The sequence below is a fragment of the Anolis carolinensis genome, chromosome 5 (genome assembly GCF_035594765.1).
Source record: "Anolis carolinensis isolate JA03-04 chromosome 5, rAnoCar3.1.pri, whole genome shotgun sequence".
NCBI classification, from domain to species: Eukaryota; Metazoa; Chordata; class Lepidosauria; order Squamata; family Dactyloidae; genus Anolis; species Anolis carolinensis.
In genome coordinates, this window is record NC_085845.1 from 38,364,647 (window position 1) to 38,378,316 (window position 13,670).

The 13,670-nt window shown below is 40.3% G+C and overlaps 1 long non-coding RNA gene across 1 annotated transcript; it reads right to left on the reverse strand.

The window, feature by feature from the left end:
• Positions 1-6,058: 6,058 nt before the first annotated feature.
• LOC134299785 (uncharacterized) lies at positions 6,059-11,200 on the reverse strand. Its single transcript, XR_010007043.1, has 3 exons — positions 11,111-11,200; positions 10,493-10,779; positions 6,059-6,289 (listed from the first exon to the last, which is right to left on the reverse strand). It is a non-coding gene; the product is annotated as an uncharacterized LOC134299785 (long non-coding RNA).
• Between the last annotated feature and the right edge of the window lie 2,470 nt (positions 11,201-13,670).

The window sequence follows — 13,670 nt, forward strand, 5'->3', positions numbered from 1 at the left end:
ATAGTCCTCTGCAGGATGTTACTATTCAGCAGGATTCAAACGGAAAAATCTTTGCGAGACAATGGTCCCCTTTTCATAATAAAATGAAATCACATTTTCTTTTTTAAAACATGGAACTTATTCAAAGCTATATTTTTTTCATGTAAAAGCAAACAAGTTTATTTCATGGATAAAAACCAGATATATGTGTTATAAGTGAAAAATCCAGTAACATTAGGTGGCAGTATAGCTCTTTCATTTCAGACATTCTGCCCGAAATCAAATAAATCCAGCTTTTGCAGAAGCCCCAGCCATTTCCAGATGCACACATAGGCCTCAAGGCCATATTGAATCCTGCAATTCACTTTTCATTGCTGGGGATGTCTCATTAGGAGATTAACTGTTTAAAATGCAGTGCTAATGTGAAAGTTTTAATTGGGAAATCCTGTGCATGTTAAATTAATCTTAAGTACTTTTATCTAGAATGCCTGCTTCCTTTCTATGATGCTTTATGTTTCTAAATGCTTTGCATTCTTTTACATGTATTTGAAAGAAAGCAGAGACAGAGCGACACTGCTTTTGAATGCTGCTGTTGGTTGAAGCACTCTGAAAAGTGATTGTGATGTTGCCTGAATCATTAAGTTATATATTTATGTGTTTCTAATGCCTTGGTGTACATTCCTCACTAGCTACTTGACAAACCCAATGTTTTATAATGCTGACAGACACTTTACTTTGCAAAGCAAACTATCTAAATACTGGAACCTTAGATTGCAGTACTTCTTGTATGAATGGGAAGCAATTTGTAGACTTTAAGGTGTCACAGGACCACCATTCTCACTAGGGAATGTAGATGGACTGCCAATATTGAAGGATAGTGGGAGCTGTAGTCCAACAATATTGGGATGCAATTTCCTTGATCACATTTAGCCTTTTGGAGGGTTCTGACCTTTAGGAAGAATGAGAACGTACTTCATTACCATGGCAAACCTGTGCCTTATCCTCTGAACTTTCTTGGGTCTCTGAGCTTGAACTGAAAAAAAACCTCACTATTTTCTCTGATCTCTAACTGAAATCTAGTATTTCATACATTGTGCTACATTAGAACAGTAAAGACAAATATCACTTAAGTAAAATAGTATTAAAGAGGAACTGCAAGGAAAGAGTCACTAACAGAACAATGCAGCATAAAAGATGTAATGAGAGAAATATTAAAAATACAAACGGAGGTGCAAAGGATACAAGATAAACAGGACAGTCAATATTCAAAACTAAAGGAAGAGCTGATAGAAATGAAAAGGGAAGTAAAGGAAGAATTTCAAACCCTGGTGAAAGAGGAAATAAATAGAATTAGAGAGGATTTGGAAATAACAAAACAAGGAAATAATGACAAAATGTTTTACAGATGGTACCTAACACCAGAAAGAATAGCAAAATTTAGCAAGGGCAAAAACAATGGGAAATGTTGGAAATGTGGGAAACACAAGGGTGACTTCATACACATGTGATGGAAATGTAAGAAAGTGAAAAGAATTCTGGCACGAGATACATAGAAAGATAGTTAAAATATTACAAAGGAAATTTGAGTTCAAACCAGAATACTTTCTGCTAGGGCTCATGGACTTTCAAATGGACTTAAACACAAACAAGTTGTTTGTCTACCTTACAACTGCTGCTAGGATATGCCTAGACCAAATATGGAAAACTCAAGAAATTCCCTCCACCAAAAAATGGATATTAAGAATCCTAGACATCAGAAATATGGATTCATTGACACAAATGTTGACACAGAACAGACCACATAGACAATTAACAGACTGGAATAAACTAAGACTTTATTTGAAGAATGAGAAAATAGAACTCTAATAAAGATGGACTTAAAACAACCCTCGGGCAGACAGATTTAAAAAGTCCAATGTCGACAGAGGAAATAGATCAGGAAAGCATGATCTGCAACTCAGGAAATCTGGAAGTACTGATTTTTTTTTTAACACCACTATCTCTCCCCCCCCCCCCCAAAGCTCCCCTCCCTTGCCCCTCTTTTCTCCCTCCCCCCTAGGATACTTTCTACCTATCTTTATTCTAACTTTCTTTCTATATAATTATTCCACCACTTTTATTGTAACTTTAAAACTAAAAATAAAATTTAAAAAAAAGAAAAGAAAGTCATCACTGTGTTAAGAAGGAAGTCAACACAAGGCCAACACCAATCAAGACGAGTCAATGATATATGTCAGGAAACTGAGATGGAAGCAACATATTCCAGCATGGAAGACATCTATCATTCATTTACAACTTGTGTACAACATCAGAGAAATTATGACAATCCAAAAATTGTGACAGACAGCGATACTGTTCACCTGCCATGCCCAAAGAGAGGTGGTGTATTTTGGAAAGTGTCAGATTTGCAAGGAAGCAGTCTGGTCACTTTGGTTCTCTTTTTCCCAAGAAAAGAGGAAGGAGTGCATTTTGGAGTCATGATACGTGTTGCAGGGAGCCAGATTCTATTGTATGGAAGACAGGGATCAGATCCTTGGCATTTTTCTTAGGGAAAGAGAAGTTTTGGCATTTTGGAAGTTTTGGAACTTTGTGTTTGCAGGCTGCAGGGAAGCAGGGTTTGGTCTAACAGGGGTTCTTCTCCAGGAGATAAGAAATGGTCATGTATGCATGAGGATAAATGCATTTACACATGTGAATACTGAGTAAAAATTTAACCCCCTTTGTCTGTTTGTTAGCCAGTGTACCTGTAGTTTGTGAATTCAATGTAGTTACATAGAATCTGTATGTCTATATGTCTAATGTTGATCTTTGTGTAAAAGTGTAAACATGTTGTTCCGTAAAAGTTCTGATATACTCTCTCATACTGGAAATTACAATAAAAAGAAGCTATGCTTTAAAGTTATTGAAAAGTAATTCATGACACTTCTCATTAGTAACAACACTGGGGTTCAAATCCCTGCCTTTTCCAAAATGCCAATATGTCACCAACTGCATCTACCAACCATCCCTCCTGAGTTTCCTCCACTCCTTCCTCGCATTTTGGTACATCAGCATTACACAAATAATGCACATAGAAACACCTACTGTACGTACTGAGCCTGAAAAGCCTTATGCTAATTTTTTCAGCCTGTTGACATTTTTAAAAAGCCATATTTTCTCTTCCTCCAGCACTAATCTGCCTCAGGTTTGTCTCTCTATTTGGAGACACAGAGAAGCCCAGATGTTCCCTGAGATTTTAGTCAAATACCCCAAGGCCTAGCAATTCCAGTACATTCTGGTTGGTCTGAAAAACCTACATTTTAAATATTGTGAATATTTTCTGTACCTAATTTTCTTGACTGCTAAGATGAAGGCACAGTGAAATCATGATCTATATGTGAAGAAGTAATATAATGGTACTTTTCACTCAAAAATGGAATTGCAAGAACAAAACCACAAATAGTGGCAAAAAGCAATGGCATTTGGCATTGTAAACTCAGGATCATATATATTAGTATGTATTGATATCTAATCCCTATTTGATAACTCAAATCCCTATTTGATAACATTCTTTCCTAGAGAGATTATAGTTGAGTTTTATGTTAATTTTATTCTCTTTTTAAGTGGCAAGTGACTTCTTATCCATCATGATATATCTTCCTTTCTGGTCCCACAGTGTTTCTCCTTTTTAGTTTCAAGCATCCTTGATCAAAGCACTGTAAGCACAGACTTCTCAAAATGTAATCAAATGAACTTAATAAAGAATATTTGGTTTTTAATAAGCTGTGTTAAATATGTTTGATTCTCACCCAGCCCCCCAAAAGTTGAGAAATTGCACCCTTAAAGACAATATATACAGCTGTTACGCTACCTTATATAGTAGACACAATTTTATATTCACACCTAACTTGAATCTAAATGTTTTGACTATTAGAATGTCAGTCTTAACTTGGCTCCTTTTACATTGTCCCAGGATCTGATCCCAGATTATCTGCTTTAACCTGGATAGGGGACCTTTCGGGCTGTGCCGTTGTGCTGGCAATTGCTGGTGAAAGGGAAGGTGTGCGAGGCACCATGAATAGCCCTGCATACCCTCTCTCCTCCCCTAATTACATGGAGGGATCCCTTCCCTCCCCCATCAGATGGCAGAAAGGGCAGCACCTTGCGGCAACACATGTTGCCCCGCCACCCTTTCCTCCATCACACAGGGAAATGGGGAGGAAAGTGCAGGTAGCTACTCTAAATACACTTTCCTCCCCAGAGTCATGGAGGAAATGCCTTTTGGTGCTTCCCCTGACTTTGGGAGGAAAATGGACAGGGCCTACCATGTGTCGTGTGATGGTGCATGGCAAGCCCCATCCTTGCCACAAAGGAAAGCAGCAAAATGGGCCGGGCTGTGGCGCAGCTGTTGAGCAGCTGCCTTAAATCACTCTGACCATGAGGTCATGAGTTCGAGGCCAGCCCGTGGCGGGGTGAGCACCCGTCAATTAAAAATAAAAAATAGCCCCTGCTCGTTGCTGACCTAGCAACCCGAAAGATAGTTGCATCTATCAAGTAGGAGATAAGGTACCACTAAAGTGGGGAGGCAAGATTAACTAATTTACGACCTGGAATGAGGAAGTGCCGTCAGTGTGGATGATGAAGCAGCTGCTCCCCCCTGTGGCCAGAATCGAACATCCCCTCAGAAGAACGTTAACTTGCCTCTGTGTGTGTCTCTCAGTCTCTGTTTGATGTGTTTATGGGCATTGAATGTTTGCCCTTTGTGTGTTATAATGTGATCCGCCCTGAGTCCCCTTCGGGGTGAGAAGGGCGGAATATAAATACTGTAAATAAATAAAAATAAAATAAATAAAAAATGGGGCAAAATGCCCAGTGTGAAGAGGTGGTATATGAGTCTCCACTGCCAGATAATCTGGGATAAGCAGATAATCTGGGATCAAATCCTGGGATATAGGGCAGTGTAGAAGGGGTCTGGGTCTATTCACTAGAAAAGACTGTGATGTTCTAGATTTACATAGAAACAGTAGCTGTGTAAGCTACTGTAAGAAGGTAAAATGTAGCAATGTACCAATATGTTGTTATTGTTGTTGCTGTTGTTGTTGTTCTGTGCCTTCAAGTCATTTCTGACCTCTGGTGACCCTAAAGCAACTTAACTTGGGGAGTTTTTGCCAAGATTTGCTAAGAAATTTGCTAAGATGTCCTCCTCTGAGGCTAAAAAGTGTGATTACCCAAGTCATCAATTGGGTTTCCATGGCTGAGACCCCATCCAGGACCTTACCACACTAAGGGCTTTTGGCCCCTTGCTACTCTTTGAGAACAGGGCTTGCTGAGTGCCATCACATGACACTGGCCCCATTCATGGCTATCTTGCCAACTACCTAAGGTAAGTTGTGTTTTAGGTAGCTCCAACAGAGCTACCCACATTTTTGGGGCCTTTCCCTCATTTGATGGGGTAGGGATAGCACCTTATTCTGATGCCCCCATGTGATGGAGGAAGGAGAGAGGGCACATGGGGCTATGTAAGATTGTCTGCGCACCTTCTTTTTCACTGGCGATTGTTGGTGAAACTGAACCATATTTGAGGGGGGGGGGGGTAAGGCTAATGCGATGAAGTCCCTAAACTGCCATTTTATAGACTGCCAGTAAACTGCATTGTATGAGTCTACACTGACCATATAATGCAGTTCAATCTGCATTATAATATCAGTCTAAATGGGGTCTGAGTGGAAACTTGTATCCTGGTCTGCAGAATCATAGTCCAATGCTCAAACTACTACAACACACTGTCTCTATTTCTGGAAATCATCATACAGCCATTGAAACCCACTGAGGCTGGAGTTATACTGTTAAATAATGCAGTTTGAACTGAATTATATGATCAGAGTAGACCTATATATTGCATTTCAAACTGCTTTATATGAATCTACACTGACCATATATATCCAACTTGAGTAACTTTACACAAGTTACCTTCTTGTGTTACGTTCTCTTAGCCTAAGAAGCAGAAAATTGCCAACACATGTGAATAAATATTTCCAATAAAATGCTAGAACAGTGTTGCAGTGAATCACAATCAACTTGAGGCACGTAACAACAGCAATACAGTATTTAGTTTGACCTTTATTGCAGAATGTTTTGCAGGGATAAGGATGTGCAAACAATCCAAACAATTTTTGCAAAATGTATTTCTCAGTAGAAATTCACGAACAGAATTGCCAGTTGGAAAGCTTTTGATTCCTTTCCTGTTTCATCCACACTACATTGGGAAAGCAGTCAATGGATGAATCATCTCACATCATTTCTGAGCCTGTTGAACTGCCAGTCCATTGACCTATTTAAGCCAAAACAAACACATCAAACACAGTTAATTACACACATCAATAAATATTCAGTGTGAAGGATCGAAAATGAGTAATTGAGTTGATATCCCAAACCAAGCACATAATGGAGATTTTCCGTATACTGTTACTGAAATGTTCATGCTTTGGAGAGATTTAATCAAGTAGCAATTTCATTTCAACCAATTTTTGAAAGTTTCAGACATATTTACTGAAATGTCTCCCTAGATTCTGAGTATTACCAGTTGTGTTGATTAATTTGATTTCCCTAAACTTGACCATCATTTTGTGCCTGTTGGCATATAGTATCCTGTGCAGTCTTTACAAAAATCCATATCTATATAGCACTAAATATGATATTAAAACAACTGTATCATCTAATTTCATTAAAATTTAAAAGAAAATGACTCCTTAAGGAGAAAGAGTGGGCACATATGCATGAAATAGAAGATATCATTTAATATATTTTACTTTGAGAAGTTAAATTTACCACTTGCCTGGGTGCAGCTTTGGGAATTGTTCTTAATGAGGAAAGTTTTTATTATTATTATTTCAAACTAGTCTACCATACAAAATCCCATCTGCAAATGTTATTCTTCAAAATTTCCATTCTCTCTAGGCTTCAACTTTGCTTTCTCATTGTCTTCTTGTTTTTAGTTTAACCTTATAGAATTATTTTAATCAATGGGGCCCTAAAGTACTTTTAAATGAGGCAGTCCCTTTCCAGTGTTCATTTATATTGAGTCAAATTAACTGTATTTGAACAACTTTTAAAAACTATGCCTTGAGAGTTTTCAAACTATTAAATATTTTTCTATTATGAGGACTTGGGATTGTTCACTGAGGATAATAAAGTACCACTTTTGCATACATTACACAAACATTTCATGCTTCACGAAACCACAATAAATTTTCTTGCTGATTACTTGTGTAATCTAAGGATATCCTGCTGTTTTATCAAGAGTCTTATTAATTTCATTCAAGTATTAAAATTAGCACCTGAAGAGATCACTTTGTGATTGTTTAACTTTTATAATAATTAGCAATAACTTACCTCATTTATCATGTATGAGTCTGATTTTTATCTCTCAAACAGGCATTAATTTGGGGGGAAATTAAAATATAGACATTTTAGTATATAGTAGTGGTCCTACTGGAAAAGTGAAAAGGTATTCATTTAGGTGTATTTGACAGAAGTGATACTTTCTTTAATACATTGATCATACTGGACAGTCCAGTTAAGATAGTTAGAATGTAATCCCTTTCCCACATTCCTGGCAATAAGTCCTATTGAATATAACATAACTTATTTTGGCAATGAAAACCTTTTAGGAACACACTGCTATCCACAGACTGCTGTTAGCCTTGTGAGTAGTTTATTTATTGAGTGCCCAATGGTCTAGGGTAGATTGGGTTCCTCATGCCATCACTGTTGAGGCACTATCTTGGCCAGACCATGGGATTTAAGGTAAAATCAGCAATTTATTCTTATATGAAGCTGCTCAACACTTGAAAATATCAGGGAAGGTTCCACCAACTTCTTTTCACAGTTATGTTTGATGGAATCACAGGAGAAGTCTGTGGCTGTTTCAATACCCTCTCCCCATGAGATGCTAAGCTTTCCATCCTTCTTTTCTTTTGATAGGAGGCAAATACTTTCTTATTTAGCCACTTTGAGTCTCCTTTGTGGAGATTAAAAGCAAAGTAGTAGTAATAATAATAATAATAATAATAATAATAATAATAATAATAATGGGACTTCCGAATTCAGACAGACAGAGTTTTGGAGCACAATACTCCTGACCTCATGATCGTGTTAAAAAACAAAGTATGGATTGTCGATGTTGCAATCCCAGGGGACAGCAGGATTGAAGAAAAACAACTGGAAAAGCTGACACGATATGAGGATTTAAAGATCAAATTGCAAAGACTCTGGCACAAGCCAGTCAAGGTGGTCCCAGTGGTGGTTGGCACACTGGGTGCAGTGCCTAAAGACCTTGGCCTGCACTTAAACACAATCGGCGCTGACAAAATTACCACCTGCCAACTGCAGAAGGCCACCTTACTGGGATCTGCACGCATTATTCACCGATACATCACATAGTCCTAGACACTTGGGAAGTGTCTGACGTGTGATCCAATACAACAGCCAGCAGAGTGTCTGCTGTGGACTCATCTTGTTGTGTTTAAAATTAATAATAATAATAATAATAATAATAATAATAATAATAATAATAATAATAATAATAATAAGGCAAGTGTTCGGTTTTGGATAATATGGAAGGATTTTCTTAATGGGAATGTTACACTCCTGCTGCACTTTGTACCTAGATTGAAGATTTGCTACCATTTCTTTATCTAAATATTTCATAGAGCAATAACAAACAGAACTTAATAACTTAGCAAATCATTTTAGCTTCTGCAATCATCAGTCATCCAAATTAAAAGTCAATTATATCCAAGTTAGCAGTTTAGAACACCCTGTCAACATCATCAAGGGGATGATGGTGTTAGGTATTATCCTTTAGTTCAAAAACTAAAGCTTGTATGTCCAGATTTCCCCCCCTTTCATTCAAAATACTTAAAAGAAATGGCACCCCATTTCCAAAAAAAGGTAAACCATGGAGGATGTGATGTTCTAAATTAAAAGGTTTGACTACTCATTGGTCAGGATTGTAAACTTGGGAAATGTGTATAAAAACATACAGCTCTATTATTGTTTTCCCCACATACTTCAGATAGTATCCTGTGCATTTGCATTCAACTACATAAAGAAGTCTGAAAGAGCAACAGTTGAAATTTGTCCTACCAGTCACTGTGCTCCTAAAATGGATAATGATTCTCAAACTGTGCTCCATGTAACCTGAGATTTTCAACTTGTTACGTTTATGTTGGTTAAAATTGTTCTTCATTTTAAATATTGTATTGATTTTTTTTTCTTTTTGCACTACAAACAAGATATGTGCAGTGTGCATATCACACAAACATTCTTCATCCATCTGCCACTGGCCCAGCCCATCTGTCAAATTTTAAAATGTCCAAAGGTTTTTTGAGGCTTCACAGGAAACCTTTCCTTCAAAAAGGGCTCAGCTGCTTTAAAAGTTTGAGAACCCTTGGGATAGAGGATTGCTGATTGAGAATGTTAGGTTAGCGTTTACCAGCAGTCTCTGGCTGAATCTATATCTGTATTTGAATTTTATCTGTCAACTATCTATCATCTATCTATCGTCTGTCTGTCTGTCTGTCTGTCTGTCTGTCTGTCTGTCTTCTAAATACTAATTTTCTGACTTGGTGTGGTGGGTGTAACAGACTGGAAAAATATCCCCCCAATTTTCTTAGACTGAAATCTGCAATTATTATTATGTCTCCATCTCTATTTTGCTTCCTCTGCTCTTCTGAACTGATGATAGTCCACTTATGCTGCGATAATGTGACCTGCTTCAAATAACAGAATGAGAAGAGAACAGATAAAGCCAGGAAGCTGTGTCTGAATCACTGTTGAAGCTAAGTAATTTTACAACTTAATATTTCCCTACCCCTTAAGACAGCTGTGCATATTAATTATTAACCAGAAAGCAATATTTATCTCCCAGTACCACCACTCTAGCATTTAATGCTTTACCATTGCTTCTACATTTTTGATACATTTAGAGCAAACATAAAGCAACAAAAGTTGCTTTTTGAACCTTGGTATTTAAAAACGTACTCTCAGCACGTAAAATTTTTCATTATAAATTCATTTATTTCATAGCATCACTTCAGTTACATGAAGGAAAAAAATGTCCCTGCTACATATTTTGTGGGACAGAGGGGGAGAGGATCAATTCCTCTAGAATCCAATACTACATTTTAAAAATAACACTATATACACACACTGCTTCATATGTCTTAGTACATTAAAGAAAGAATGCCGTGCCACCCATCAGCTGCCATGGTCTACCCACATTGCTCCTGTGTGGGCTCCTGGACTTTAGCTCTGAGGGCCGGTCTAAATGTGAGACTTTAAACTGCCAACCCTAGAAAAAGATGAGCAGAATGATTTGACCTCTGTTTGTAAAACATCTTGAGGCCAGAGTGCTCCTAGCTACTAGATTACAATTGTTCCTGTTTTTCTTTCCTAACTTTTTCTCTTACCCTACATTCTATCTTTCAGATTTATTGCAAAATGGTCAGGAAGCAAAATGATAGTCACTTACTTAAACCTGTAGAAGCCTCCGGTGGTGCAGTGGGTTAAACCTTTGTGTGAACAGCACTGATGACTTGAAGGCTGGGTTGCTGACCTGAAGGTTGCCAGTTCGAATCCAACCTGGGGAGAGTGCAGATGAGCTCCCTCTGTCAGCTTCAGCTTCACGCGGGGACATGAAAGAAGCCTCCCACAAGGCTGGTAAAAACATCAAAAAACATCCGGATGTCCGCTGGGCTGTGTTCTTGCAGATGGCCAATTCTCTCACACCAGAAGCGACTTGCAGTTTCTCAATCGCTCCTGACACGAAAAAACAAAGCAAAACTTAGACCTGTACCATTCCTTACCATTATAGACTACATGTACTTATTTCATAGGCAATCCTCATGGGGAGGGATGAGGAGTTACTGCATAATGACAAATTTTTCCCCTCCCCCTAAATTTCATTTTGATCATTGATTTCCAGAGCCATGGACAGTGGACACCCCACTCTTACTAAAAGTAAAGTCACTTCTGTGTTAATGGATGTGAAAATGTTTCGTGATATTTCTCCAAATTCAATTTGCATTGTCATTCTATCCAAATTTCACATTGGACTAATATTTCTCCAACAAGATGTTTGAAGACACACCTTTTCATCCAGGAAAATAAAAACTGTGAATATTTTTTACATCTGTAACACATGGAATGGTCACTAGCCCAACAATGCTACTTCTAAATATGTGATGACTCATGGCCCATGTAGTCCCGTTCCTAGTGCTGTTGTGAATGATGAAGAGGAAAACTTGGGTTTTCCACCATTTCAGCCAGAAAAGGAACTATCCCAGCCAGAAATTGAGCCTTTGCACCTGCAGGAGGCTTGTCTTCCAGAAATCTGCCAAACAAGTCCTGAGTCGAGTTCTCCCCCTTTTTCGCGCCGTAATTATTATCTCCAGCAAAAAGGAGTGCAACAAGCTAATCGCAGGAGTTTGAGAATTGCAGCAAAGCATTCGGATGATTAAGCCTGCTGCCATGAGAAATTTTAGGGAGTCATACATCTGGACACAGAGATTGACTTTCGTTTCTGATTCCCCAGAGAAGTGTTCTCTGGTGGGAAAACGAGGCCTATTTAGGTTCCTTGCTCCCGAAGGAATCTTGCGGAGTCAATTCGTCAGCTACCGGAGCAGCGTGTGTGGACAGCTACTCCTGCTTTCAAGCCTTTGTTCCTGTTCCAAGCCTTCGTTCTCAGCCTTGTTTTCTCCCTGGATCTTGCCTTGTTTCCCGGACCTCGCCAAGTAATTACCACGGATCTTGTTCTTGCTCCTCGTTTCCTTGTTGCCTTGAATCAAGCTTTGTGTGCCAAGAATCAAGTTATTTCCTAGCCTTGCTCAAGTTCATGGACTAAAGGACCTTGTCATCTCCCCTCACTTGCTTGGCAAGTGAGTGTTTCGGTTATTGGATTACAACTTTGGACCTTAATATTTCATATTGGACATTGCTTTTTTGGACTAATTTTGACCTTTCCTGAAAGGTCTACTTCTGGACTATTTCCTATACTTGTTTTTATTAACTTTATATATTTCCTTAATAAAGATATTAGATAGAATCTGGCCTCTGTGTATGGTTATTGGTGCTCTGCAGCCTGGGTCGTGACAGTTTGACTCCGCCACCCTAAGCACCAATTAACCTAGGCCAGAATGTCTACCGGAGCCGGACCGGGGGCCCAACCACTCAGTTACACCATCGACAAGGATGAAGTGGACCGCATCCGTGATAAGCTCAATGCGCAGGAGGGAGAAATAAGGGGATTGAAGGAACGCGGAATCCGTCTCCCGGCCCTGGCGCTGCCAACCAAGTTTACTGGAGAAGCTTCTAAGGTTCATGTTTTCCGTCGCCAATGCCAGGCTTATCTAGAGGCCCGTAATGCCGAGTTTCCCCAAGAAGACATCAAGGTGGCGTGGATCTACAGTCTCCTAGACGGGCCAGCGGCCAACTGGGCGACGGCACTGTTCGACCAAGACTCCCCACATCTAAGATCAGCGCAACAATTCTTGGATCACATTAAGGCGACTTGGGGGATTGAGGACAATTTGGAGGCAGCCGGCCACAAACTCCGGCGCCTCTCCCAAGGGGACAGACCCATGTCCCAGTACATAGCCGAGTTCCGAGTGTTGGCCCATAACACCGGATGGAACGATATAGCCCTCAGAGGACAATTTCGGGAGGGTCTCAACATCGAGATGCTGGAGGAAATCTCCAAGGTGGATCCTCCACACTCTCTTGAAGCACTCATTGATCAATGTTTACGAGCTGAAGTCATGATTGCCAACAGAAGACAATGGATCCGAGGCCAGAGCGGTAGGACCGGAGCGAGACCTCCCGCTCCCACCGGCGTCCAGCCGCGCCCAGTGTGGAGACCCCCGCCACCAGCCCCATACCCCAGAGGAAGCGAGGAGGTGCCGATGCAGTTGGGCAATGTGCGTCCCAGATTAGATGCCGCCGAGAAGGCCCGTCGCCAACGCCTAAATCTCTGCTGGTACTGCGGAAACGGGGGCCACTTTGCCAGAGAGTGCCCAGCCAAAGGGAAGCCCGCCGCTCGTCTGGCGGCGGCGTCCTCCACGGAGACGAAGACGTCTGAGGCGGCTGGCGCACAGCCGGCGGGGGAAGCCAGCGACCGGGCGTAGAGAGGCTCGCCAACCCGGTCAAAAAACCCACTCAAGAGCCGCCAACCGGGGTCCTATTTCTTCTAGTGGTCACCTTGTGGTCAGTAAAAAAAGGACCCGTCATGGTCCATGCCATGATAGACTCAGGAGCCACAAACAACTTCATTGACAGAGAGTATGCCGACTCTCTGGGATTACAATATCACGACTTCAAGAACGCCCGTGTGGTGCAAGCCATCGATGGCCGCCCCCTCAAGACAGGTCCAGTAAGCCAGTGGTCGGAACCCACCAGAATGTGGATAAGGGAACACATGGAAGAGATTTCCTTCTTTGTTACCGAGGTTCCCCACTTCCCTGTGATTTTGGGAATTCCATGGCTGACACTCCACGACCCAAGCATCTCCTGGTCCAACAGAGAACTACAGTTTGCTTCAAAATATTGCCAAAACCATTGCCTTGTAGCCAAGGTATGCCATGCCACAGACGCTGAACCCATCATCACCTTGCCCAAGAAGTACTCAGAATATTGGGATGTATTCAATGAAAAAG